General features: G+C 53.2%; 1 protein-coding gene and 1 long non-coding RNA gene across 10 annotated transcripts in view; one reads left to right on the top strand and one right to left on the bottom strand.

Moving 5' to 3' along the window:
- LOC108175891 (serine/threonine-protein kinase MARK2) overlaps positions 1-23,261 on the top strand; it is a 657,969-nt gene that overhangs the window by 621,403 nt on the left and 13,305 nt on the right. The window lies entirely within an intron of this gene.
- LOC103345766 (uncharacterized) overlaps positions 1,938-23,261 on the bottom strand; it is a 47,398-nt gene continuing 26,074 nt past the window's right edge. For 2 of the 4 annotated variants that reach the window (XR_011384899.1, XR_011384896.1), the window contains exon 5: positions 1,938-23,224. This is a non-coding gene — a long non-coding RNA (uncharacterized lncRNA). The remainder of the gene's footprint in view (positions 23,225-23,261) is intronic. The other 2 variants (XR_011384897.1, XR_011384898.1) reach the window with 2 other exon arrangements.

The raw sequence follows: 23,261 nt of genomic DNA, 5'->3' as shown, positions 1-23,261 counted from the left end.
GAAGCCAGGAGTCAAAAACTCGATCTAGGTCTCCCAAGTTGATGGGGGGGACACAATTACTTGAGCCATCATGTGTTGCCTCTCAGAGTTTACACTGGCAGGGAGCTGGAGTACTAAGTGGAGCCGAGAAGAGAACCTAGGCATTCTAATATGGGACACAAGCTTTCTAACAAATGCCCATGCCAGGGTCTGGGGCTGTGCAGCAGGTTAAGCCACTGCTTGCAACTCCAGCATCCTGTATCAGTGCTGGTTGGAGACCCAGCTACTCAGCTTCTAATCCAGCTTCCTTCTCATGCACCTGGGAAGGCAGCAGAAGATGACCAAAGCGTTTGGGCTCCTGCCACTCATGTGGGAGAGCAGGATGCAGTTCCTGGCTCCTGGCTTCATCCTGGCCCTGGTCTGACTATTGCAACTGACTGGGGAGTGAACCAGCAGAGGGAAGATCTTTCTCTCCTCTCTCCTCACCTCGCCTGGCCTCGCCTCGCCTCACCTCTCCTCTCCTCTCTCCTTTTCAAATAAATAAATCAGTGGCCGGCGCCATGGGTCACTTGGTTAGTCCTCTGCCTGCAGTCCTGGCATCCCATATGGGCACCAGGTTCTAGTCCCAGTTGCTCCTCTTCCAGTCCCGGGAGGGCAGTGGAGGATGGCCCAAGTGCTCAGGCCCCTGCACCCGCATGAGAGACCAGGAGGAAGCACCTGGCTCCTGGCTTCTGATTGGCGTAGCTCTGGCCATAGCGGTCATTTGGGGGGGGGGGTGAACCAACGGAAGGAAGACCTTTCTCTCTGTCTCTCTCTCCCTGTCTAACTCTGCCTGTCAAATAAATTTTAAAAAATCAATCTTAAAAATACACCTAACTCTACAAATGGGGCGTGATGTTTTGACTCACGTCTATACACAGTGCAATGACCAAATCAGGGTATTTAGCATATATACCACCTCACACATGTATCATTCCTTTGTGATAAGAACATTTAAAATCCTCTCTTCCAGCTACTTTGAAATAGTCTATATAATATTGGTACCTATAGTCACCCTACTACTGTGCAACAGGACCCAGAATTCCTTCCTCCCAGTAACTGAAGCTCCGTCCCCATTGACCAAGCTCTCCCCTCCCCCAACCCCTCCCATCCACCCCTGGCCTTGGTAGCCCGTGTTCCACTCTCTGATTCCACAAAGTCAGCTGCTACAGGGCCCACAACTGAGTGTTCACACAGATTGTTAACTCCTTGGAGGCAGGGTCCGGGGTGGGGGGGTGGGTACAGCTAATTATTCATTCATTTTCAATCATTCATTAAATATGTTCTGAGTGCCCTGGGCACTGTACTGTACTCCGGGAATACTGCAATGAGCAATTCAGACAAAATCCCAGCTTTCTGAGCATTTTCTTCCAGTGGGGAGGTCACAAGGACATAAACGAGAAGAGCAGAAGACGCAGGGCTCCTGAGCCGCACGACTCCAGGGGGCCACTATTCATTCAGGACATGATGTTAACGGTGCCCCCGGGGATGTGCAAAGGCAGCTGGCCCAGATGGCACAGCGCCAGGGCCTGGCCCAATGCCTGATGGTGAATGTTCCATAAATCTTGATTAAAGAATAAGTGGATGAGGGCCAGCGTTGTGGCACAGAAGGTTAAGCCGCCTCTTGCAACACTGACATCCACAAAGGAGTGCTGGTTTGAGTCCTGGCTGCTCGGCTTCCACTCCAGCTTCCTGCTAATGTGCCTGGGAAGGAGGCAAAGGGCATCTCAAGTACTTGGACCCCTGCCATCCAGGTCAGAGACCAAGATGGCATTCTTGGCTCCTGGCTTTGACCTGGCCCAGACCTGCTTGTTGTGGCCATTTGGGGAGTGTATCAGTTAACAGAAGATCCCTGTTTCTCTTTCTCTTTCTTTCTTTCTCTTCTCTTTCTCTTTCTCTCTCTCCCTCCCTCCCTCCCTTTCTCTGTCACTCTGGCTTTCAATTAAATAATATTTTTTTAAAAAAGAATAAATAGATGAATAAATGAGTGGTTTTTAGTGTGGTAGAGTCATTATTATCATTATCATTATCATTATTGTTGTTATTGTTATTTGGGGGGGCGGAGAGAGAAAGAGAGAGAGCTCCTATCCTCCAACTTACTCCTCAAATGTCTGCATCGGCAGAGAATGGACTGGGCCGAAGCCAGGAATTCAATTCAGGACTTCCAAATGGGTGGTGGGGACTCAGTCACTTGAGCAATCACCACCGCCTCCCAAGGTCTGCATTAGCAGGAAGCTGGAATCTGGTGCCAGCGCCAGGATTCCAGTATGGGATGTGGGCATCTTAACAGCCAGGCCACACGCTCACCCTGGTAGTCTCTACTATTCAACTCTACCCGTGGTTCTTTCCTTTTGCATGCAGTTCCTGGCCCGTTGCTGTCAGGAGGACCATGTGAGTGAGATGGGAGCAGAAGTTCTGGGATTCACATCTGGGCAGGTGCATGACCAGGGAACTGTTCCACCTCCTGCTTCTCTGCACCCCGAGTCCTGAATGACGCTGAAGAGCCGAGTGGGCCCTCCCTGGACATGCAGCACCTGCAAGGTAAGGCTTCCTTATGCAACCCCTGAGCTGAGACTTTGGGAGTGAATGGCACAATTCAACCTATCCTGACTAATGCTGTCACCCTCCTTCCTGCAGGCTCCAAGAATGGACCAATAGACCTATTTATTGGGCTCAGCACAGGGCAATCAGTAAGTGTTAAACAAGAACTATTAGAAGAATACTGCATATTGATTAATAATATATATTTTTTTGACAGGCAGAGTTAGTGAGAGAGAGAGAGAGACAGAGAGAAAGGTCTTCCTTCTTTTGGTTCACCCCCTAAAGGGCCGCTATGGCTGGCGTGCTGCGGCTGGTGCACTGCGCCAATCCGAAGCCAGGAGCCAGGTGCTTCTCTTGGTCTCCCATGGGGTGCAGGGCCCAAGCACCTGGGCCATCCTCCACTGCCCTCCCGGGCCACAGCAGAGAGCTATACTGAAAGAGGAGTAACCAGGACAGAATCCAGCGCTCTGACCGGGACTAGAACCTGGTGTACCGGCACCACAGGCAGAGGGTTAGCCTAGTGAGCCGCAGCGCTAGCCGATTACTAATATATTAATCACACATCCTCTCCCTCAGTTCAATTCCTCTTAGGGAACACAAGGGCTGGACTGCTCGTTTCCAATGAGTGGCCTTCCTTTTGCTCCCGAGACTCTCTCGGTAGCAGGAGAGGCATGGCCACACCCTTCCAGTCATGACAAACCATGCCAGTGTGTTTCCAGGTGACACAGGAAAACTCCAGACCCCTGGAGTTGAAGCCAATGAGGTCTCTTCTACCCAAGGTTCCCCCACGTGGCTTGCACAAAACAGACAGATGTTTGTCGCTGTGCTATGGGTCCAGGTGGAAGGATGGACTGCCATGCTCTCCCTATAGCCTGGCACACACTGCTGTAGACTTGTTTCCTGAGATGGGGTCCTCAAACCGTGGCCAGCATCTGCATCACCAGGAGGGCTTGTTCAGGCAGCCGTCAGCTCGACCCCAGAATCACTGGTGTAGTTCACCTGGGTGGGGCCCCAGAGTGTGCATTTCTAAGAAGCTCACAGGGGCCATGGCTGCTGCTGGGCAGGGACCATGCCATGAGAAGCCACTGCCGGCCGGCGCCATGGCTCAACAGGCTAATCCTCCGCCTTGTGGTGTCGGCACACCGGGTTCTAGTCCCGGTCAGGGCGCCGGATTCTGTCCCGGTTGCCCCTCTTCCAGGCCAGCTCTCTGCTGTGGCCAGGGAGTGCAGTGGAGGATGGCCCAAGTGCTTGGGCCCTGCACCCCATGGGAGACCAGGAGAAGCACCTGGCTCCTGCCATTGGATCGGCGCCATGCGCTGGCTGCAGCGCGCCAGCTGCAGCGGCCATTGGAGGGTGAACCAACGGCAAAGGAAGACCTTTCTCTCTGTCTCTCACTATCCACTCTGCCTGTCAAAAAATAAAAAAATAAAAAGAGAAGCCACTGCCTAGGACTGATGCTCTGCCTCCCAGCATCAGTGCAGCGCCTTTGAGCTCTTAACCAGCTAGTAGCCATGAGCCCCACAGGATGCTGTCAGCTTGTCAGATTCTCAGATGGAGGAAGGGGAGAGGTAAGTTCCAGGGCAGGGAGGGCCTGGGAGAGAATCCAGCTGGATGGATGCTGCCCAGAGAGTATGGGCGTCCTGAAGCCTGGTCCTGGGTTGAGAGCCTGAAGGAACCTGAGGTCAACATGGATACAGGGGCCGGCGCTGTGGCGTAGCAGGGGAAGCTGCCATCTGCAGTGCCAGCATCCCATGTGCGTGCCGATTTGAGTCCTGGCTGCCCCACTTCCGATCCAGCTCTCTGCTATGGCCTGGGAAAGCAGTAGAAAATGGCCCAGGTCCTTGGGACCCTGCACCCACATGGGAGACCTGGAAAAAGCTCCAGACTCCTGGCTTTGGATCGGCCCAGCTCTGGCCATTGTGGCTGTTTGGGGAGTAAACCAGTGGATGGAAGACCTCTCTTTCGCCCTCTACCTTTCTGTAACTCTGCCTTTCAAATAAATTAATACGTCTTTTTAAAAAAATCATGAGTGCAGAGGTTGCCATGGAAAGACGGATCTGCCTGCTCATCATGAGATGGGGAAAGGTGCACTGGACTCTGGGACTGCAGAACTACAGTCCTCTCCCATGAGGCCTTGCAGCAGCGGGTGGCAGCCACCTAAAGACCCTGAAGTCAGCTGAAGTCCATCTGACAGCTCATGGGGAGAGCCTGTTGGGTAGGTGGGCCCTTCCCAGAGCACTGCCCAGAGCTGTGTGCACCGAGAGCCGGGCAGGAAGCTACAAGGCAGTGCCAGGAGCTCTGCTGACTTGACCGTCAGTGGCCCCCAGCAGGCTGTGATGTGCGTGGGTGACCGTGACTCACTCAGCCTCACAGGGAAGCAAACGCTGCTGCTGCTGCCACCAGTGCTGCCACGGAAACAGGCTAAATAAATCCCAGCTCCTGCAGGGGACAGAGTTGCCTGCAGCCAGTGAGCCGGGCTACACTGCGTCTCTTTCAAGGGGCACACAGCCTGCGCCCAGCTCTCCCCTGTGGAGCTGGCCGGGGATTGGGGTCAGCAACAGCCGTCACCAGGGCCTGTGCAGCACCTGGAGGTGTGACAAGGGGTGCGCTGGCCTGCCGGCGGCCCTGTGGGCACAGGGCCCTTGTGTGTCCACATGACCCCAAGCCAAGCCTTGGGCACAGACTGACCAGTCCCTGTGATCCCTCTCCTAAAGTCTGCAGGGGATTTGTGTTTATTGGCAGGATGAAGAGCTGGAAAAGCCCAAACCTTTCATGAGGCAACGTGGAGCTGCTCTCTGTTCCACTGGCCTGAAATAGCCCCTGAAAAAGTGCCCCATTTGTTATAAACTGAGAAGGTGCATCCAAGGCCCGAGGAAGCCGTGACGTCACCAAGGCCCCACAGCTTCCAGAGGCAGAGTCAGGCTCGGCTCTCGGGATCCTGAGCCACAGACCCACATGATTTCCCCACTGGATGCTGCATCCCAAGGAAACACTTTGATGGCGTTCGGGGAATTGGCTCTCCCACGGATGCCAGCTCCCGGAGGCAGATGGTGGTGCCACCCATAGCACTCCCTGCTTTTGTCAAGAGAGACGAGGAGTCTCAGGCCAGTGCCTAAGCCTGCCATCTCCCAAGCCTGGCCAATGGCTTCCCACTGGCTCTCACATTCAGTGCAAATCCCAAGAGTTTCCAGCTTTGCCCAACATCACAGGGTCGGGAACAGAAGCCAGAATGGGGCCTCTGGGGTTTTCAGAGCAGGTGTCCCTGGGGCTGAGAAGGTCTGAGCTCTCCAGTTCCACAGATTCCCTCTACTTACTGGCACAGAGGCTCACAGCAGGGCCTGGTGGTCGCAGGACATCTTTGTGCCCCAAGGGTCTCCCAGCCCCTCCTCAAAGCCCTCACTCACAGATGGGGCTGGGAGGGGATTCCCTTTCGTCCGCATATCAGGGTAGAATCAAGGCCCGGAGTAGGGGGCTGGGAGGGCTCTCCTAGCAAGACAAACCCCTCCCCTTCTCCCTCTGTGCTGTGACTTGAATTATCTCCCCTGCCCTCTCCAGAGGTTCCATTTCTGCTTGCCCAGGCTCCTCTTCCCCAGCCCATCTCTCCCTCCAATGCACACAGGAAAGCAAACGTGGCCTGCACCGAGCGTCTCTCCTCCCGCCCTGTAACGCTGCTTCGCAGTCACCGGCGCCTTTGGCCTCCCTGTCTCATCTCCCAATGGGTCCAAGTCTCTGTGGCTTGCAAGCTGGGTGAGCTTGAGCAAGTTACTCAGCCTCCCTGCACTGGTTTATTCAACCGCAAAATGAGCCTACTAACCCATTCTTTGTAGGGTTGCTGTGAAAATTAGGAGAAATTCTGCAGGCCAACCCACTAGCCTGGCACATGCCTGGGTGGCACCACGTCATGGGACACGTGTTTCAGCTGTGTCCATCCATAACTATTGAAACTGGGCTCACTTTTCTGAAAGTGTTCCTGTAAGGCCACCAAGTGCCCTTTAGTGACCCATCATGAGATACGTCCCTCAGTTCCCACCCTCCTTGGCCTCATGCATTTGTTGACTGTATCATTGGTCTAGAACTTTCCCTTCCTTTGGCTTGTCCGAGCCCTGCCTCTCTGCCATCTCTTCAACACTGGTGAGCCCACATCTCTGTCCTTGTGCCCTTCACTGTACATGGCCCTTCTCCTTCCCATCCAGGGTCCACCTGTGCCTTCCAGATTAATCCCCATTGAGTTTAAAGAGTCCCAAGTTGTCACTCTCTAGGTCAGTAGTTACCAGGGGTTCCCTATCTCCCAAGAGAAAAATCTTTGATCCCTGGCATTGATCTGCAGGGATCTTTAGCCTTAGATGACAGTCTGTCTCTCTAGTCTGGGTTTGGGTCTTGAACACCCACTACCCATCATCCTTTATTCTACCCAGAATGCATCCCAGGAGAGGCCACCCATATCCCCATCATGTATTTATTCCCAAGATCTAGCTGTGCTGCTGGCGGATCACCCTGGGCTATCAACCCTTTTTGGGAATTTTTCAGGCAGAGATTTATCCCCTACCCAAGGGCTGCCTGTATTCCATAGTTGTGAAGGGGGTGAATAAGGGGCTGGTGTCGTGGTATAGCAGACATCCATATGGGTGCCGGTTCGAGTCCCAGATGCTCCATTTCTGATACAGCTCTCTGCTAATGTCTTGGGGAAAGCATTGGAAGATGGCCCAATTGTTTGGGCCCCTGCTATCCACAGGGAGACCCGGAAAAGGCTCCTGGCTTTAGATTGGCACAGCTCCAGCCATTCTGGCCAATTGGGAAGTGAACCAGTGGATGGAAGACCTCTCTCTCTCTCTCTCTACCTCTCCTTCTCTCTCTGTGTAATACTGACTTTCAAATAATTAATAAATCTTAAAAAAAAAAAAAAGAAGAAGAAAAGAAAAAAGACTGGAGCCCAGCCCCGGCTCTCCTCTGCCCAGTCCTGCTCCTCTCCACTCCCCTCCCTTCCCAGGATGTTGAACCAGGAGCACTTCCTACACGCCCCCCACATGTGCACCTCTGTCCCAGGTTGCAGTGAGGTCTGCTTCTCAAGAACAGAGCACGGGGGGGCAGCACCCAGGCACACCCATACAGCCTGCACTGGAAGAGCCCCCCCCACTCTTTTCCTCCTTGGTTTCTTGGCTCGCACCACTCCCTCCCGCTCTCCTGTCCCAGCCCTCCTGCCCCACCTGTCAACATGCTCCCTGCTCCCCAAAGTCGCCTCAAACACCACCCGCTTCGTGACATTTTCACTTGGTGCTCTCTGTTTTCCTTCTCTCCATCTCTAAGACGGAAGTTACCCCTCCCTCCTCTTTGCCTGGGCTCTGAAATTGCCTCAGATTCAATCTGTTAAATTATTATTTAAGAAGGAGAGAGAGAGAGAGAGAGAGAGAGAGAGAGAGAGAGAGATGTCTTCCATCTACTGGTTCACTCCCCAAACGCCTGCCACAGTTTGAGCCAGACTGAAACCAGGGGCTGTACACTCAATCCAGGGCTCCCCCACGAGTGTTAAGAAGCCAATCACTGGAGCCCTCACCACTGCCTTCCAGGGTCTGCACTGGCAGTAAGCCGGAGTCAGGAGCCGGAGCTGGGAATTGAACCCAGGTACTCTGACTTAGGACTCGGGTATCGTAACCAGTGGCTTCACTGCTAGGCTAACTGCCAGCCCCTTTGATGGGTCATTTATGCATCATCCAGACTGGCCCACAGGGGCCTAGATATTTAACTAGACATCATCCTGGGTGTCTGCCAGGGTGTTTCTGGATGAGGTCAACATTTAAATATGCTGACTAATCAGATTGCTCTTCCTGGGGGGGTGGGGTGGGGTGAGGGCTCATCTGATCATTTGAAGGACTAAATGAAGCAAAAGGACGACCCTCCCTCAAGGAAGAGAGACATCTTCCTGCCTGAGGGCCTCTTCCTCTTGCCTTTGGACTTGGACTTGGCGCTTCCTGAGTACCGAATCTGCTGGACTTCAAACTGGAACTGGACCCTGGGTGCCGGTTCTCAGACCTCCAGACTTGACTGGAGCCAAGCCATTGCTCTTGCTAGTTTGGGATTTAAGCTGCCAACCCACCCTGCAGGTCCTGGGAGCTGCCAGTGCCCACAGTCCTGCGAGCCCATGTTTCTTTGTAACGGCTCTCTTCTTCGCCATACTTGTACATCCTGCTGGTTCTGTTTCTCTGCAGAAGCCTGACTATGAGAGAGCCACACATTCGAGGTGGGAACTCAGTGACGTCACGCCTGTGGAAGCACTCGTAGTCTCGAGCACAAGTTTACCCTGGTCTCATGAACGCTAGCTCTCATCACATGATTTGTGCTATTCTAGGCCTGGGCTGTGGTCTTGATAAACTTTGCCCAGAGTAAACATCCGCAGATGGAGCCCAGCTGTCTCCTGGGTCAGACGCTCCCACCCATGTGCTACCCTGGTGTCAGCTCGCTTCCCTGTGTCCAGAGCCCTTTCAAGGGATCCCTAAGGAGCTGCCTCAAGGGACCAGTCATACCCGTCGTTATTATACCCAGCATCTTAGCACTTCCTTCCCTGTCCTAGCCCCTCCCTCTGTCACCTCTGCAGGTGTCCACCTTGGGCGCGTCAACACCTAAAGACCGTCTCAGATTCTCCCAACGCACCTAGTCTGCAGGGCACCCAGGGGAGTGGGCTTCCAAGTCGAGGAGCAGAAGGCCTCCCTGCTCTGAGCCACGCGTCTTCCCGTGAGCCCCAGGGCAGCTCCAGTTGTGCTCAGAGCTTCTTGAGTGATTTCCTTTGGCTTCAGTCTTTGCCTGCCTTTATCTACTCTCCACCCTCCAACCAGGGTCTAAACCCATTCACAGAAGCAGCTCAAACAAAAAGCGATGTCTGATCTCACCATTGTATCTGACCTTTCCCCTATCAAAATTATCCCCTACCCACCCCGCAAGAAGCAAAGTCTTTGTACATTGTAGATAGGCGAACAGACCCTGGGGACCCTGGGGGGAGTACATGATGGGGAGAGAGGCTGCTGCCAAAGAGGCTCCACCACACGTATTAAACCCTGTGGAATGCAGCAGAAGATGAACAAGGGCAGACGCAGGTAGCAGAGCTCTGGAGCTACAGCTGGAAGAGGTCCCCAAAGTCGTGTGTTGGAAACTTAACCCTCTGTGCAACAGGGTTCATGCTGCTATCACAGAAGTGGGTTCCTAGCAAACAGATGAGTCCACACCCCTTTACTTCTTTGTCCTAAGGCTCTCCTGCCCTCTGCCTTCTTTCTACCATGGGATAACACAAAAAAGAAAGCCCTCACTGGATGTTGGCCACTTGACCTTGAACTTCCCAGCCTCCAGAACTGATCTCTCCTCTATAATTGACCCAGTCTGAAGTACTCCACTATAGCAGCACAAAACAGACTCCTGGGCTTTGCTGGCCTCGAGCCGTGGTTCCCATCAAAGTCACCCAGTGGGACCAAGCAGAAAGACCCTGTGCCTTCCACAGTGCACCTTGCAGGAGCTCCAGACTCAGCGCTGCTGCAAACAGCAGGCGATTCTGTGACTCCAGAGCCCCGCTTTATGTCTGCTCTCCCCTAGATTTCTGTAGCCATCTCCTGTCCTTGAGCTTGGCCAGGTGGCTGGAAAATGTGCAGACAGGCCAGCATCCTTACAGCTCAGATTACCCCCAAAGCCTTTCTAGACAGCCACTGCAGTGTAGACGCTCACCCTGCGGCCTAGGGGTCAGTCCCTGTCATGCAACACTACCTGTCAATTGATCAACCTGTCCGGCTTGAGTACTTCTCTGGTCAGAATCTCTTGGCCTGATTACAGTCAGTACAACGGACTTTGGTTCATACCGATGTCTTCCTGATTTTGATCTGAATTTGCTTCCTTGTAACTTCTGCCCTCCTCGTTCTGCTCTCTGCTCATCAGAAACGTGCCTAACCCATTTGTTCTTGGGGCAGCCAATGGAGGTGAGGATGCAATATGTTGTGGAAACCTGGGGAGGTTAGAGGACTTATGAAACAAGCTGCGAGTAGAATTGGGGATAGAATCCAAGGTCTTAATTCTCCAAGCCAATTCTCTTTTCATTATTCGGTATGTCATAATCCTCAACAGTTGTTGGATACTTGTTATGTTCATCTAGAACACTGGAGGTGTAAGGGACCACAGTCCTCTCTCCAGACTAGTATCCATTTCAGCTCAGGGGATAGAGACACATAACACACACGCACACACACACGCACACACAGAGTTCAAAAGCACTTGCAGGGGCGGCACTGTGGCGCAGCAGGTTAAAGCCCTGGCCTGAAGCGCCAGCATCCCATATGATAGGTGCCGGTTCTAGTCCCGGCTGCTCCTCTTCCAATCCAGCTCCCTGCTGTGGCCTGGGAGAGCAGTATAAGATGCCCCAGGCATTCCTCAGCCAACTTGACACACAAGACAAAGCACTATGTGGATTATATCCCGACAAGCTGCCCCGTAAGAAGGCATCTGGCATGACCACCCTGTGTATACTGCAAGCCCCTTCCTCGCCCCACTTCCTCAAGCTTGCACACCACTCTCTTTTTTCCCTTTATCACTGAACACCTTCTAACAAACTACACAATTCACATTAAAAAAAATATTTTCTGGGACCCGTGTTGTGACACAGAGGGTTATGCCATCACTGGTGACACAGGCATCCCATATGGGAACACCAGTACAGGTTGTGGCTGCCCTGCTTGCAATCTCTACTAATGTGCCTGCGAAAGCAGAGGAAGATGGTCCAAGTGCTTGGACCTCTGCACCCATGTGGGAGACCTGGGTGGAGTTTCTGGCTCCTGGTTCTGACTTGGCCCAGTCCTTGGCCATTGCAGCCATTTGGGGAGTAGACCAGTAGGTGGAAGAAACCGCATGCACGCGCTCTCTCTCTCTCTCTGAATCTGCTTTTCAAATAAATAAATCCTTTTTAAAAATTTTTTTATGTTTCTTGTCCCTCCCACTTCAAGGTAAGCTCAATGAGCAAAGGGACTTTTTCCCTTTCTGTCTCGTTCACTGGTGTACAGAGGCTAGCACTTGAATTAACTCCCAGTAAACAGCTGCCGATTGAATGGACAAGTGCAAGGGGAATTCCAGCACAGAGTTTGGGGCTGAGCGTGCGGTGGTGTGAAGCGATGCTTGGCGCTGGGCGACCGCGTAGCCGTGAGGAGAGGTGGGAAGACACATTTTGCTTAATGTGATTTGTACCCAGCACCTCTCCTCTCTGCTTCTGTTTTCCACACTTGTTAGAGGCAGCAGCTTCCTGCAGGGGCCCACAGGGACGTGGTGCAGGAACTCCCACAAGGCTTGGGGGCATCAGACAGCAGCGAGCAGCCTCCACCCAAAATGCATGGCCTGGGGCAGGCATCTTGCTAGGGTGCATCCTGGGAGGCAGCAGTTAAGAGCTTAAGTTATTGGAGTTATTGGGTTCTTGCCACCATGTGGGAGCTCTGGACTGGGTTCTCAGCTCCTGTTTTTTTTTTTTTTTTTTTTTTTTTTTTTTTTTTTTTTTTGACAGGCAGAGTTAGTGAGAGAGAGAAAGGTTTTCCTTCCTTTGGTTCACCCCCCAGATGGCTGTTACAGCTGGTGCACCGAGCTGATCCGAAGCCAAGAGCCAGGTGCTTCCTCCTGGTCTCCCATGTGGGTGCAGGGCCCAAGCACTTGGGCCATCCTCCACTGCCTTCCCGGGCCACAGCAGAGAGCTGGACTGGAAGAGGAGCAACCGGGACAGAATCTGGCACCCCAACCAGGACTAGAACCCGGAGTGCCAGCTCTGCAGGTGGAGGATTAGGCTAGAGAGCCGCAGTGCCATCAGCTCCTGTTTCGACCTGGTCCAATCCCAGCTGTCGTGGCATTTGGGGAGTGAAAGAGCAGGTTGAAGTCCATCAGCCATGAGCCATCCTGACTTACCTACACTTCACTAAGGACTTTAGGGAGCTACTGGCCAGGCCCAGTGGCGGGAGAGGATTGACCAATTGGGTTTGCACAGAATTCACTGTGAATGCAGACTGACTAGATTTGGAAGACAGAAAAGTCAGCCAATCAGATGCAGGGGGCGTGGCCTCTGAACAACACCCTGTCAGTTCTGTGCTCTGTCTCCAACCCCCAAAGCACATGCTGTGCCCCTTACAAGGGGCAGGCCCTACAGAGAGGGTGTGTTTCTGGACCACCACCACAACAAAAAAGATATCACTCGTATATACCAGAATATTCTCTCTTTGGAAAGAAGAAATCTAACACTGGTAACAGCTGCAACATCTGTTCGGATACCACTCTAAGGAAGCTGCAGGTAGCATCTCATTTAATTCTCACAACTTCAGGAGGTCGATTCCATCACTGGCTCTGTTTTACAGATGAGCACACCGAGGCACAGAGGACAGATGAGGACCTTGTCCCACACACAGCTGCTGTGACCAGGGCTCTGGGCTGCGCTCCTGTGCTTCCCCTGGGCCACACAGACATATCCAGAGTGAAAAATGCAAGTCCTCATGGAGCTTGTTTACATGCCTCAAATATTTCACAATCATTTTACAGATAAAAAGGAGAACTTTTGCTTATTTTCCCTTGCACCAAGCCCTCCCTCCTGGGTACACACTGCTTGTTAGTTTTGTAGGTAGGTGTCCAGAACTTTTTTTTTTAGATCTATTTATTTGAGAGGCAGAGCTACAGAGAGGAGAAACAGAGAGAGGTCTTCCATCTGCTGGTTCACTCCCCAACTGGCCGCAATGGCCAGACATGGGCTAATTTGAAGCCAGGAGCCAGAAGCTTCCTCCAGGTCTCCCAGGTGGGTGCAGGGGCCCAAGCATTTGGGCCGTCTTGTGCAGACTTCCCAGGCCATTAGCAGACAGCTGGATCAGAAGTGGAGCAGCTGGGACTTGAACGGGTACTCACGTGGCTAACCTACTACACCACAGCACCAGGCCCCATCTAGATCTTTAGAGAGGCAGCCATTCGAGTTTATCTCTGGTACCGATCAGTCACACACATACATGGATCCTTCCCTCACCAGATACACTTATTTGTGATTAACAATCTGCAGGTTTGCGTCTCTCACTACACACTGTGTCCTACAACATCTCTGCTCCAGGACACGGAGATCTTTTTGCTGTAATGCTGCCCACGGTTCTGCATTATTAATGTATGCATGAGCCATAACTTATTTCACCACGCAAACCCCAAACAGCTTCCCTTCCAGGGACAGTAGAGAGGTTGTTGGTTTTTTTTTCCCCCTGAAATGATCATCTTTGCAAAAGCTTCATGGAAGCTTATTCTCGATATTTCTCCACATTCTCACCAACACCGGAGAATGCCAACCTTTCATTTCTCAAATGAGCAAAAAAAAATTTTTTTTTACAGGCAGAGTGGACAGTGAGAGAGAGAGAGAGAGACAGAGAGAAAGGTCTTCCTTTGCCGTTGGTTCACCCTCCAATGGCCGCCGCGGCTGGCCATTGTCTGTCTGGGTGCAGGGCCCAAGCACTTGGGCCATCCTCCACTGCACTCCCGGGCCACAGCAGAGAGCTGGCCTGGAAGAGGGGCAACTGGGACAGAATCCAGCGCCCCGAACGGGACTAGAACCCGGTGTGCCGGCGCCACTAGGTGGAGGATTAGCATAGTGAGCCGCGGTGCCAGCCCCAAAAATATTTTATGGTTACATTCACTTGTATTTACTTGCTAACCAGTAAACTCTCTTTCCTGGGTTTCCTGTTCTTTGGTACTTCTTCCTCAGTGAATAGCTAGGACTATTTCATGTACAAATAAACTCCTGATGAAAAGGATGTGTTTTGAAGCAGACTGAGGAGTACTTGATCCCAGTAACATTGCTAGTTATCTTGTTTGCACTGAAAAAGAGTCTTATTTTACTGAGTTTGAGTCCAGTGTGCTGATACTAACATGTCACAGCGAAATAACTTACGGAGCCAGAGGGGGAAAAAGATCTCAGAACTGCACGTGCATTCCACGTGCTTATATGTTTTCTCATGACTTTTGTAGCCAAAAATTAAACTCTCTCAGTGACAGGGAATCTTTTAGAACAGAGAGACGAGAGACAGATGTGGAGAGAGACAGACAGACAGAGATCTATCTGCTGGTTCACTCACCAGCAATAGCCAGCACTGAGTCAGGTCAAAACCAGGAGCTTCATCCAGGTCTCCCATGTGGGTGCAGGGGCCCAAGCACTTGGGCCATCTTCCATTGCTTTCCCAGGCTATTAGCAGGGAGCTGGATTGGAAGCAGAGACTCGAAGCTCCAGCAGGCACTCCAGTATAGGATGCTGGTGTTTTAAGCTACAGCTTAACCAGCTGTGCCACCACGCCAGCCCCAGTGACAGGAAACTAACAAAACACATAGACGCAGTTATAGATACATCATTTCCTGGTTTTTAAAAACTGGAATAATTTCTTCTTTTTTATTTGACAGGTATAGTTATAGGCAGTGAGAGAGAGAGACAGAGAGAAAGGTCTTCCTTCTGTTGGTTCACCCCCCAAATGGCCGCTACGGCTGGTGCTGTACCAATCCGAAGCCAGGAGCCAGGTGCTTCCTCCTGGTCTCCCATGCAGGTGCAGGGACCCAAGCATATGGGCCATCCTCCAGTGTCTTCCCAGGCCACAGCAGAGAGCTGGACTGGAAGAGGAGCAACCGGGACTAGAACCCGGTGCCCATATGGGATGCTGGCGCCGCAGGCAGAGGAGTAACCAAGTGAGCCACAGCGCTGGCCCCCCAAAAATCTGGAATAATTTCTAAATTTAAAAATGTGGTTCACAGACATTTAGAATTCTTTTCCAGAGTTGGACCTGGCATTGCTGACCACTGCTGTACCCTGGTTTAGCAGACGATGGGCTGTAATAGCAGGTGTACCAGCATCCCCCCTACCCAAGTTCATGTCCACCTGGAGCCTGTGACTGTGGTCTCCTATGGACATAGGGTCTTTTCAGTGGCAGTTAAGTTGAGATGAGGTCATCCAGGACTGGGGTGGGCCCTAATCCAGGCACTGATGTCCTCATAAGGAGAGGGGGAGAGACTGGGAGGCACAGACGCACACCAGGAGGAAGGCCATGTGATGAGAGCGGGGACTGCAGCGATGACACGGCCATGAGCCGAGGAGTGCCCAGGGGTGCTGAGAGCCACCAGAGCAGGGAAGCACTGACTGGAGCCCCCAGAGGGAGCACAACCCCACACTTCTGGCTGCCAGAACTCAGAGGGGAGAGATTTCTGTGTCTTAAGCTATGCCTGCTCCCTAGCCCCAGGTAGGGTGATTGGCACTTGGTTAACAGGAGCCCAAGACACTAATGCGTGCGTTATTGTTTCTAAAGCAATTGGATATCTTCTCTTGAGAGAGAGAAAGAGAGCTCTGATTTGCTGGCTCATTTCTAAAGGCCTGCAATGGCCCCCTCTCTGGGGCTGAAGCCAGGAGCTGAGCACTTAACCCAGGTCTCTCAAGTGGGTGGGAGGAACCCAGCTACCCGAGCCTTCACCTGCTGCCTCCCAGGGTCCGCATCAACAGGAGGCGAGAGTTGGGAGCTGGAGGTGGGACTCGAACCCAGGCACTCGATGTGGGGTGCGGGCATCCTAACTGGCAGCTTTCCCACTGGCCCAAATGCCCACCCGGACTTGTTACGTTTTAGAGAGCGACACAGGGCTAGACCATCCAAACAGTCAGAAAGCGCAGGCAAGGGTGCTGCTCCTCCGCACGCTGCAGACGGGGACTAAGCTCCCAGAGTCAAGGCCAAACAGATGGGCGGAGGGAACACGGAACACAGACCCAGGCCCCCTGCCCCCTGCCTCTGCAGCTCAGTCCACGGCAGTGACTGGGAGCAGGGGCGCCCACTGCAGACCCCACACTGGAGCTCTTGTGTGGGCACCAGCGCCCCTTTAACTGGACTCCCGGTGGGATCTGAGGGTCCCAGACCCATCTGGAGGGTGGGCGGCACCTGTAGCTGGTTCCTGGGGCCCTGCTCAGGGGCCCTCAGAGCTGCCATCTCCCAAGCACCTCCCCCTCCTCCCCTCCTGCCTCCCACCTTCAGGGCAGGAAGGAGGTCACCATGTGGGGGGGGGCAGGGAACCCCATGTGGCTCAAGTAGGGGGAGTTCATCGTTCAGCAGCCGGATCTGGCCTTGACCCCTCACAGGTGCTGCGCATGACCCATCTTGGCAGAGCCCTGCTGGCTGCACCCATGGGACCTCATCCCTTTGCCCGGCACACCTACCCCATGCCGAGGCCTCCAGCACCCTGTTCATACAGGCAGCCTTTAGGGAGTCCCAGAGACATTCCCCAGGGTTTTCAGGTGGGAAAACCCGTCTGCATGACAGGCTCACTTTACAATGGCCCAATGAGGCCCCAGGTGACTGGCTGAGGCTGCCCTGAGCATGAGGCTGTGTGTCTGGCAGTGTGATATGGGCACGATTTCCCTCATTTCCTAGGCCCTCACCAGGGCCCCCAGGTCTGTCCCCAGAAGCTCTGTTCTGGGTCCCCTGAGTCACAAAGGTCCCTGCTGTCTGAAACCCACCCAAGCCAGGAGCCCAGGAAGAGCAGCTGCTTCTGAGGGACCCGGGAAGGGTTTCTGGGCCCTTGCAGCATCCGGGCTAAACTGCTGGTGGGAGGCAGCTCCTGCATACAGACAAGCCCACGTTGGCAGCGTCCGCCTGGAGCCATTCTCAAACAAGGGGCACACACGTGTGACCCAGAGTGACAGCCCCAAGACTGTCATCACCGCGGGAGCACTCTCCCCTCCCTCCCCCACTCCCGCCCCAACTTCCTACGGCAGGGATCTGCGGCTTTTCAACTTCCCATAATTGGAATCATTTCTCTTTTGTGTCTGGCTTCTCCAGGGTAACATTACAAGGATACTTGAAAATTTTCATGGAAAAACAGAATTACAAGTTCATGTTGGTGCAAAATTTCTTGAAATCCTTTTGGATTTTTGTCATGCTCATTTTCTATGGGGTTTAATTTGAGGAACCTTAGCATTTGCGTGTGTGGGAGGGAGAAAGGAGGAGAGAGAGGGAGAGCCTCACTGCTGGTTAATTCCAGAGAAACAGGTGCATGGGGCCTGAGGAAGTGGGAACCCAGTCGGCGACTCCCACACACCTGTGATGCCAGAGACCAGCTGGGCCTTGCCTTTGACCGTGGAAGCACAAGAACCTGACCAAGGGAGTCTCACTGCAATGTGCCAGGCAGAGAAGGGGGCACATGGACCCCTCTTTCCCAGGACTGCTACCCCGAACCTTCCTCGCGACATGTTCTGGAGGCATGAGGCTTCTTGGGGCCTCCTCTGGAATGATCACCCTGCGGCCGAGGGAGCTGGGGAGGGAGGTGTTGATGGTGGGGTTACGCAGGTCATACCAGGAGGAGAGGCAGTTTCGATGCCCTCCTGGGTGCAAAGGAGTTTGTCCAGATGAACCTGCATGTGAGTGATGGCTGTGCCCAGAGCAATGAGACGCCAGCAGACTGCCTGCACCTCCCATTCTGCAGAACCAGCGAGATGGTCCCTCTAGGGAGAGAGGTGGGCTTTGGCTTGGTTTGTCCCTCATCAGCTGAGTGGAGGACCATGAGCCCCCTTGGTTGTGCCTTGCAGTAGCTTCCCAGCAGTCCCTGGAACCACAGGGAGACCCCTAAGACCTTTGCTTCGATCCCTGAGATTGGTGCGCTCATTGAAGCACCCTCACCTGGGCCCGCCCCTGCCATGTCTGGCTTAAAGAGTCTGATGTGGGGCTGCTCAGCCATCGATCTTTGATGATTCCACCATGCAGCCACGAGTGAGAACCAGTCCCCCACTACCGCCTTTTCAAGAACAAGGGGCTCCTCCAGCCATTGTGTCAGGGCTGGCTGGGGTTGTCTTTGTGACTAAGATGAGGAGCTTGGATGGACAACCTTTTGAGACCCACCTGTCACCGGCAAGAGTCCCCTCCCTTCTAGCGGCTTCCTCATGCCAGCCTGCCTCTCCTCCAGGCGTACCTGCTCGCCCGAAAGAATGGTCATTCACTCTAGAGTGTAAATGACTCCACGGTTCAGCGCGATGCCTCCCAGAAGCACTTATATTACAGGAGCTGCACCACTGGAGGTAAGGAGCAGGTCCTGGGACATCAGCTGAGTTCACTTAGAGAAATGGCATTGGACTTGGGGTCAGAGACCCGGCTTGTAGTTGGGCAGCTGATTCTCATCCACTGATGAGAAAAGATGGGGGAGGATAACCAAGGCCACCCACACGCGTTTCTTTGGGAAACCGTGGTGAGCAGACAGAACACAGAGTTTGCCACTGATGCGTTTTTCAGTGCACCGTTCACCAGCACTCGGCACACTCCCACTGTGGACTCCCATCCCCCACCCCCATCTCCAGGACTTTTCCAGCTTCCCCAGACGAAACCCGAGAGTCCTTGGGCACAACATCTGGTTCTTGGAAAGCTTCAAGACAAGGAGGCCATTTCTAGTGGTGGGGAGTCTGAGGGTTGTCTGGGGAGCAGAGGGCCCCTGCAGAGTCCCCCAGCTGCAGCCACAGCCAAGCCTGGCGCAAACCCTGCCTCCGTGAAGGCACACGGGCGTGAGCCTCTCCCAGCCGCAAGGTAGCCACCTCCTCCCTTTCTCCCAAGGACTGGGCTGGGTTTCCCGTGTCCTCTGTCTCCTCCTGGGCTCTGTGCCCAACTGGCCCTGGACTACCCAGGGATAGTCACTTCTCTCGGACCCCTGGCTTTCATGAAAAACAGGCGGACCTGGGCAACTCCCTTCCTCAGCCCAGCACGGCTGCCGACCAAGAAGCCGTCACCCAGGGCTTGGGCCAGGGTGAGCGTTGGTGGCAAGCACGCCCCTAAGAACAGGATGATGGGGTCCCCCGCCGGGGCTCCTTCTCAGACTCAAACAGCCAAGACCTGACCCTCGCAGCCGCCTGGGGTCCCTAGCTCCTTCTGGGTTCCTCAGTATCCTGGGCGAGGGTTGAGTGGAAGCGAGCCCGGAGCCTGGGTGGAATCCAGCCACCGGAAGGAAGACTCCTCCCGGGAAACGAAACTTGACCAAAGTCCCCCGGGAAAGACTTGGAGACCCACCACTGGGAGAGAGCGCTGCGGTGGCCAGCGTTTAGGCTCAGTAGACACAAGACAGCTGGGCCCTCAGCCCATGCACTGGCTGTGACAGACACAAAGCCACCTGCTGGGGGCGGGGGGCGGTGTGTGTGAATTAACTGGGCACTGCCCACCTCCTGGTTCCTTGTTCGTAAAGCTACAAGCCACAAACGAGAAGAAATGATTGCTTACAGTTCTGGAGGTCGCGCAGTCCTCGGCCGAGGGGCTACCTCCGGTGGGCGCAGTCTTGCTGGGGTAGGGGGGTGGGGCGGCTTGGAGAAGTCCCTGGCCGGGGCGGGGCCGCAGCTTGCTTGCTGACCGGGCTTCTCTTCCTTCTAGAGGGCCGCTAATGCAGGCGTGGAGGCCCCACCTGCAGGTCTTCCCCAGCCCCAGTTACCTCGGAAAGGCGCCACCTCCGCCCACCATGAGCACAGGGACTTTGGAGCCAGCCAACCCCGGCCGCAACAGAACACAGACCTCTCCTGATCGCTCCGCCGGAGCCGAGGCTGCGTCGCCGCTGCACCTGCTGCCACAGCGGGCAGGCCCAGAGGCCTTTAGTCATTCGACATGCTGCCCAGCCGCTCTCTGGCTGCCACCTGCCTTGCGGGAAAGGGCGCTGGGCCTGTGTCCTTACCTGGCTGCCAGTGGAGCCCGTGACGTCACTGACGGGGGAGCGATTGCTGGGTCGTTCTCCAGGCACTGCTGGCCGGCGTTACCCGTATTCCTGCCTTGGACCTGCAAGGTTCTGGTCTCTGTAATCAGTGCGTTCAGCCAGGTGTCTCCCCGGCCCCACTTGTTTCTGCCTCCAGGCTGTTAGGCCCCGGCATGCTCAGCCTCTTTGGACTTGGCCCTGACTGTGCCTTGTGCAGGCTGAGGCCGTTAGATACAAGCATACTTAAAGTTCAAAGAAAAGGAAATTAAAAATGTTTATTTTGCTGCAAAAGGTTTTCAAACTCCATCTATAGTTTTCATAATGTGTATTCTCGATGATTTTTAAAAAGATGTATTCATTTATTTGGAAGGTAGAGTTACAGAGAGAGAGGAGACAGAGGTCTTTCATCTGCTGGTTCACTCCCCAGATGGCTGCAATGGCCAGAGCTGGGCCAGGCCAAAGTCAGAAGCCAGGAGCTTCTCCCAGGTCTCCCATGCGGGTGGCAGGGGCTCAAGCCCTTGGGCCACCTTCTGCTGCTTTCCCAAGTGCATTAGTAGGGACCTGAATCGGAAGCAGAGCAGCCGGGACACAAACCAGCACTCTAATATGGAATGCAGGTGATGCAAGTGGTGGCTTTATCCTGTCTTAACCGCTAGACCAAATGCCTGCCCGATCTTGAACTCGCTGAAAATGGCTCATTCTTGTTGCCTGGTGGGAACTGCTGTGCTCAGAAAAACCAGCTCCTGCCACCGCCCCCGGCTGCTCCCCGAGTGCGAGCTTGCAGGCTGTGGCCACCCTGTCTTCAACGGAGTATGTTTCCAGGAAGATGCGGAAAGTGTTAGCGAAAGTGCACTGTTTAAAATACACATGGAAAAAAGAAAACCTATATGCTTACAGTGCACCTAGAGCTTTTTTATAACAACCTTTTTTGTTTGTTTTGGATTCTTTAAATATGTATTATTCTCATTTAGTGCCCTGTTTAGCCAGAATCTCATTACTGCTTCATTTCTGAAATAACATTTAATTTAGATATTTTCCATGTATTGGCCCTGCTAAAATAGAAAGTAGCATCTTTCATAAGGTAGGAACCAACAGGGAAACTTTCCTTTTACTCCCTTTTTACACTTTATGGTAAGTAGCAGGGGGAAAATGCATTTATAGATCATTTCTAGGCAAAATTGTGAAACTAACCACCAACTTGTTTCTACCTATATGCAGCCTCTTTATTTGACTAGAAATGGGGAAAATGGCCTCTTGAAGAGAAAAAAAGCCACCATTCTGCATTTAGCTGTATTCATATATTGCATTTCTGTATTTTTTGTTTGTATTGTAAAAAATTCACATAATAAACAATGTTGTGATGTAAAAAAAAAGAAGAAGAAGAAAAAAAGAAAGTGCAGGAGTGAGCAGGTGTCAGTGGGAACGGTAAAACAGAAAGAATAAACCGCTTCCAAGAGCCTTTACCAAAACGTCGTGTTGGGAAAAGAAAAGAAGCTGGGAACCACGAAATCGTCACGGGGTCTGTGACGCTGGCAAGTGGGCGATGCAGCAGGAGGTTGCTTAACGACGCTGCTCCAGAACGTGGTGAGACACCGCACAGTGTTTACCAAAGCATTCAAATCCAGAAAGATATTTCTAGAAATACGACCCGGTGACACAATCGGAGAGCAAACACAAATGTATCTGAAGCAGCATTTGTTTACAAGAAGAAACATTGGGAAACAGCTTAAGTGAACGTTCGGGGTGGTGGAATGTATTCACCAGAGTAGAAATTTATTATCAGCAATAGCGTGAGACACTTAAAATGCTGGGCTTAAGAAGAACTAATGAATCAATGCCATGTAAGAGAGAAAGAACTAATAAAATCATTACAATAAAATGGGAAGTGAAAAGAACAGGCATAAATTCCTCTTAGGGGTGAGTGGAAAAGGGTGTAATGGAAAAAAATGAATGTAATGAAAAAACCTTTTTAAAAAGATTTATTTATGTTAAAGGCAGAATTACAGAAAGAGAGAGAGAGAGTGAGAAAGATCTTCCATCCACTAGTTCACACCTCAAATGGCTACAACAGCTGAGCTGGACTGATCTGAAGCCAGGAGCCAGAAGCTTATTCCAGGTCTCCCACATAGGTGCAGGGGCCCAAGGACTTGGGCCATCTTCTACTGCTTTCCCAGGTGTATTAGCAGGGAGCTGGATTGGAAGTGGAGCAGCTGGGTCTTGAACCCAAGCCTACATGGGATGCCGTTTCTTGTAGATGGCAGCTTTACCTGCTATGCCACAGCGCCAGCCCCAGTTCTTTACCTCTTAATGGAAACTGGAGTCAGAAGACAGTCTTCACTGAGCATGGGACACTGGGAGCCTGCAACCTTCAGCCACCAGGTCCTGGGGTGCCCTGACATCAGGTGGTACACCAGGACACAATGGCTGCACAGAGCAATACAGGTGACTTCCGGGCTGAGCCACCCTCGGCATCAGCAGTTCCTGGTGTGGACAGGGCTTGCTGCTCCCAGGCCCTCCCTTGACGGTCACACGGGTGCCCTTCACTGGGCGTGGGCAGTGACGGCCTGGCCAGCTTCCACGGCAACACGTTTTCAGCCGCACGAATGAGCCACTACCAGCCGGCTAACATCAAGTGGAACCCCATTTCCTTCTGTTAAGTTTGCCCAGGTGTGTGCTGCCTGCAGATTCAGCCCTGACTCAACAGGTAGGGGCTGGGGAGGGCATTTGCTGGGGCAGCCAAGATGCTGCTGGGGATGCCCACCTCCCACACTGCAGAGCCCGGGTTTCAGTCCTGGCTGCTCCCCAATTCCAGTTTCCTGCCAGTGCACACCCTCAAGTAGTTGGGTCCCTGCTTCCCACATGGGAGACCTGGAGTGAATTCTCGGCTCTGGGCTTCCGCCTGGCCCAGCCCCAGCTGTTGCAGGCATTTGGGGAATGAGCCAGCAGAAGGAAGATCTCCATCTCTCTGCTTTTTAAACAAAGAAGTAAATAAAATATAAATGAGT

This window comes from Oryctolagus cuniculus, chromosome 20, assembly GCF_964237555.1.
Source record: "Oryctolagus cuniculus chromosome 20, mOryCun1.1, whole genome shotgun sequence".
Lineage (NCBI taxonomy): Eukaryota > Metazoa > Chordata > Mammalia > Lagomorpha > Leporidae > Oryctolagus > Oryctolagus cuniculus.
This window is presented reverse-complemented; position numbering and strand designations above follow the sequence as displayed.